This window comes from Psittacula echo (genome assembly GCF_963264785.1).
Source record: "Psittacula echo genome assembly, chromosome: Z".
Lineage (NCBI taxonomy): Eukaryota > Metazoa > Chordata > Aves > Psittaciformes > Psittacidae > Psittacula > Psittacula echo.
In genome coordinates, this window is record NC_137742.1 from 22228771 (window position 1) to 22234848 (window position 6078).

A 6078-nucleotide genomic window follows, 5' to 3' on the forward strand; every position below is an offset into this window, starting at 1 on the left:
GCTTCCTTTTTAAACAGACTTGAGCATCTCCTTTATGTTATTGAAGTATCTTGTTAAAATTAAATGGAAGTCAGGCACTCAAACAGAAACTCATTAAGGACTTACTTCACCTAATTTTATATGTTTATACTTAGTAAATTTTTTCAGCTCCTTTTACAATCAGTAGAATGAAACACTTCTCAAAAGTGATTCCTATAGAAAGAGAAGATAAATAGAGTCCTGGATGCATAACTATACTATAATCTGAGTTTGGGGGAAGAGGGGGGAGAAGGAAGGAACAGAACTGATATTCAGCACAGGAAGAGATGTTGATAAACAAATACCATAGAGCAGATAATTAAAAACAGTGCTAAAAGCTTGTATAAATTCTAGTCTAAATTTTACAGGCTTTGCTCTCCTGAAAAGCTTGTCACCTCACACTTCTCTCTCAAGCCCACTGAGCTTATGAAAATAGTAATATTAATGCATTACGTGGAATAAAGTACCTCAGCTATTCCAAGCTGATAAAATTAATTCAAACGCACTTATATACCTAGAAAATTGTATCTATGGGTTTGTGGAGTACAATATAAGAAGCATGAACTTACTTAGAGCTATAATAACTAGAATCATCAGTTCTGAGGCAGTGTGAGTCTTTAAAATTGTGATTAAGAGATAGAACAAGTAATCTGAGTAAGAACAGACTCAGTGAAAGAAAGAGATGCTCCTACAATGTACAACCTTTTTAGGAAAAAGGGGAAAAAAGCTCTGGCATGTTGCACCAATAACTTAAAAAGTGTGGTATGTTAACATACTACATTCTTCACTTTAGGTCTTGTTTTCACTTACTAGAATGAGATGAGACCACACAGATTTTACATAAGCTTCTCCAATATGAAGTGAAATAATATCTGAAAACAGTTTCAGAAAATAACATCAGTTATCAATAGTTCTCTAGTTATAAGTGTAAATAACTGATGTCTCAATACTGGTAAATTAGGTGACCACTTCATACAATGTATGAGTAATTAAGTGATTTTTCTGTATTAGTAACTAATAACAGAAGCTATATACTAAAATAACTTCAGAGATCTAGAGCAGAAACAGAGACGTGAACTGAAAGGTTTACCAGATGACTGACTGTCAATTTAGGAACTGGAGAAAACCGTTGTGTAAGGAAAGAAAGCAATGTAACAATTAGCAAGAAAGAGGTTATGTTAAGCTCCCTTCTCAAGAAAGGAAGATAAATACTGTTCTTCCCTCTTTCAGGAAATGCTGGTGCAAAGTTGTGACAGGTGCGTCACTAGGAAACAATAGGTCAGGAGAGATGTTATAATGAAGGTAGGCTAGAGGGTAAAGAAAAATGGAGATTGCTCTACTAGAAGCATAACAAAGAACAAAGCAAAAGAAACCTCCAAACAAAAAAACCCATGCAAAACCAAACACACCCATAAAATAGAAGTTTTTAGTGAAAGATCTCATCCAAAAAGCCTAACAGTATCATGACAGCTAATGACATTACACTAGAAGTTTCAGTACTAAGGAGTTAAACAGTATTGTTCAAATTTAGCAAGAAATAGGCCCCACTTACGTATGAGCTTACAGATGGATATCGCAGAAGCTCCTCTTAAATGTCAAACATTAGCCTGATATGCTTTAAAAACAATGGCAGCTAGCAGTCCATTTAGTGATCCTCTTTAGAAAATAGCCACCAGGTTAAGCAAAAGAATATATGGCTTATGGTCCTCACAGTTCAAGGGAAATAGACCAAATAAAGCACATGCTGTTCAGTCTTAACAACTTTAAGACACCACAGGGCTTTAACACAGAAGTGCAGGCTGAATTTCTGAAAAAGTTAATATTAAAACTCTATTGACTATACCTCATAGATACAGAACCTATGTATTTTCTAAGGTACTTCATGAAGTGAAGTCTCTGGCTGAAGGACGGAAGCCAGAGAGTTGTAGTCTATGGGGCGGAGTCTAGTTGGAGGCCTGTATCTAGTGGAGTGCCTCAAGGGTCAGTACTGGGACCAGTATTATTTAATATATTCATCAATGATTTAGACGAGGGAATTGAGTGTACTGTCAGCAAGTTTGCTGATGACACTAAGCTGGGAGGAGTGGCTGACACACCAGAAGGCTGTGCTGCCATCCAGCGAGACCTGGACAGGCTGGAGAGTTGGGCAGGGAGAAACTTGATGAAATATAACAAGGGAAAGTGTAGAGTCCTGCATCTGGGCAGGAACAACCCCAGGTTCCAGTATAGGTTGGGGAACGACCTGTTAGAGAGCAGTGTAGGGGAGAGGGACCTGGGGGTCCTAGTGGACGGCAGGATGACCATGAGCCAACACTGTGCCCTTGTGGCCAAGAAGGCCAATGGCATCCTGGGGTGTATTAGAAGGGGGGTGGTCAGTAGGTCGAGAGAGGTCCTCCTTCCCCTCTACTCTGCCCTGGTGAGACCGCATCTGGAATATTGTGTCCAGTTCTGGGCCCCTCAGTTCAAGAAGGACAGGGACCTGCTGGAGAGAGTCCAGCGCAGAGCAACTAAGATGATTAAGGGAGTGGAGCATCTCCCTTATGAGGAAAGGCTGAGGGAGCTGGGTCTCTATAGTTTGGAGAAGAGGAGACTGTGGGGGGACCTTATTAGTGTATATAAATATATAAACGGGGAGTGTCACGAGGATGGAGCCAGGCTCTTCTCAGTGGCAAACAATGATAGGACAAGGGGTAATGGGTACAAACTGGAACACAAGAGGTTTCACTTAAACTTGAGAAGAAACTTCTTCTCAGTGAGGGTGACGGAACACTGGAACAGGCTGCCCAGGGGGGTTGTGGAGTCTCCTTCTCTGGAGACATTCAAAACCCGCCTGGACACATTCCTATGTAACCTTATTTAGGTGTTCCTGCTCTGGCAGGGGGATTGGACAAGATGATCTTTTGAGGTCCCTTCCAATCTCTAACATACTGTGATACTGTGATACTGTGTGAAGTCCATAGCCTTCTCTGAACTAGTTTTCAAGGTTTCTTTTTCTAATTCACAAACTGAAATGAATAGGCACTTTTGTGTTCAAATCATGAGTCTTGCATATTTGCAGTTGGCTCAGTTCTGAGATTAAGAAGAGCTGTAAGCAGTGGCCATAGTCACATGTGTCCTATTACTAAAATAAGCTTTCCTAAGTGTCTTCCAAGATAGGGCAACAGTTAAAATTCAGTCTGTGAAATTATAAACTCTCCCTACAGCCCCTTCCAGGTTTTACAGGGCATTTTGTGGTGGTATTTTTAAAGGGCTGGGGAATTGTGAGCAAATGGACTTTCTTGTCTTTACTTATTTTGTCTTTAACACAGTCAAAGAAATAACTCTTTGAAAGAAAAGTACAATTGATCCATAGAAACATGACATAGAATCATAGAATAGTTAAGGTTGGAAAGGACCATAAGATCATCTAGTTCCAACCCCCCTGCCATGGGCAGGGACACCTCACACTAAACCATGACACCCAAGGCTCTGTCCAACCTGGCCTTGAACACTGCCAAGGATGGAGCATTCACAACTTCCTTGGGCAACCCATTCCACTGCCTCACCACCCTCTCAGTAAAGAACTTCTTCCTTAGATCCAATCTAAACTTCCCCTGGTTAAGTTTGAACCCGTTACCCCTTGTCCTGTCACTACAATCCCTGATGAAGAGTCCCTCCCCAGCATCCCTCTAGGCCCCCTTCAGATCCTGGAAGGCTGCTATGAGGTCTCCACGCAGCCTTCTCTTCTCCAGACTGAACAAACCCAACTTTCTCAGCCTTTCTTCATACGGGAGGTGCTCCAGTCCCCTGATCATCCTTGTGGCCCTCCTCTGGACTTGTTCCAACAGTTCCGTGTCCTTCTTATGTTGAGGACATGTCGTGGTTTAAACCCACTCAGCCACGCAGTCTCTCTCTCACTCCCGCCCTTCTTTCCCCCACTACCGGAGGGACGGGGAGGAGAATCAAAAGAATGTAAATCCCACGGGTTGAGATAAGAACAGTTTAATAACTAAGGTATGACACAAACCACTACTGCTACCAACAATAATAATAATGATAAAGGAAATAACAAGGGAAGAGAATACAACACCTCACGACCCTTTGACCGATACCTCACCCAGCAGCAGTGAGCCAGCCCTTCCAGGTAACTCTTAGTTACATCCCGGGGCATGACATGCTGTGGTATGGAATACCTCTTCGGCTAGTTTGGGTCAGGTGTGCTGTCTCTGCTTCCCCCCGGCTTCCCCTCCTACCCGGCAGAGCATGAGGCTCACAAAGTCCTTGGTCAGACTAAACATGCTGACCAGCAACTAAAAACATCAGTTTTATCAGTGCTGTTCCCAGGCCAAAAGTCAAAAACACAGCACTGCACCAGCTAATAAGAAGGAGAAAAATTGACTGCTACTGCTGAACCCAGGACAGGACACCAGAACTGTACACAATACTCCAAGTGAGATCTCACAAGAGCAGAGTAGAGGGGCAGGATCACCTCCTTCAACCTGCTGGTCACGCTCCTCTTGATGCAGCCCAGGATATGGTTGGCTTTCTGGGCTGCGAGCACACACTGAAGCTGGCTCATGTTTGTTTTCTCATCGACCGACACCCTCAAGTCCTTCTCCACAGGGCTGCTCTGAATCTCTTCTCTGCCCAACCTGTAGCTGTGCCTGGGATTGCTCTCACCCAGGTGTAGGACCTTGCACTTGTCATGGTTAAACTTCATAAGGTTGGCATCAGCCCACCTCACAAGCGTGTCAAGGTCCCTCTGGATGTCATTCCTTCCATCTTCATGTTCCATTTTCAACTTCTCATGGAAACGAATGGGTAAAGTCTAATTATTGTTTAAAATAAGCTTAAGGAAGGCTATACATTTTCAAAAAGTAGCAATGAGGAAAAATTCAACATGACATTAGAGGGCTTATTGGCAGGCAGCGAGATTGTTTCCAGTGGCAAATAGATTAACTCCTACTTCTCTGTTATTTAGGAACTGATGTGTAAGTTTCCACTTTTATACAATACTTGATTTCCAACTAGCCTTACTCATTATTGTACTTCCATGGATTAGTGCTGTAGCCAAATTACCATATATGAGTAGTCTAGTCATAGTCAAAGCATACATAGAATACTAGGACACATATAAAGGTTATGTCACCCTTGAAGACGTAGTATGAAAGGCAAGAGGTGGCCTCAGACTACTTTAGAATTAATTTTAATATTTCCTTATTATATGAAAAGGAAAGTGTACCCCTTTTGTATCAATTTTACTTAAGAAAAAGATGTAGCATACATCGTAAAGCTTATTGACTGATTGGAAGTTTAGCAAAGTGAAAATACTGTCAATATTGCATTACAGGATAGTCACCATTACTAAGTTGTCAGATAGAAATTTGTTGAGATGTCAGCTGTCTGCTCTCCTGCATAGACTACTTTGACATTCAGCAAGGTATGAAATGCTGCTCTTTACGTTTCTAAAGGATAACATGAAATCACCACTCTAAGTAAATATGGGAAAATAATAATGTTTTAAGAGTTCAAAAGTGCTGCCAATAACATGAAATGCACAGTCAAATTATAGGTACAGTGGATTTCATAAAGCAAAAAAAATTAATAAAGGCGCATGTGCTTCTAAGTCAATTCAATATTTAAACTCCATTTCCAGAAAAAACCCAAGGTTTCAGCTTTTTCCAATAAAATCTGTCGTATTGTCAAGCATCCAATTTTGTGCGACAATATTTATTAGAAGCACATGGGAAAAGACAGGGTTTTAAAAGAATAGGCCAGCATTTCAGAAGTTAATGGAATTTTAATAGTGGTTGACTCAAGCCGTAACAAATCTTATGAATCAAAATCAAGGAATGAGTTTTTATGTACGATTTTTATTTTGAAAAACTATAAAGAGCACTAAGGTGTACAACAAAACAAAATCCAGTGTTTCATACTTACTTAAGCAAATTAATTCCTCAAGTTACATGTGAACAAACACAGGCTAGTCTGTGCAAGAAACTAATTTTCAGGGGGAAAAAAAAAAAAAAAGGAGGCTGTTGGCTAGTTGCCAACAACACATTACACAAGTACATTTAGACC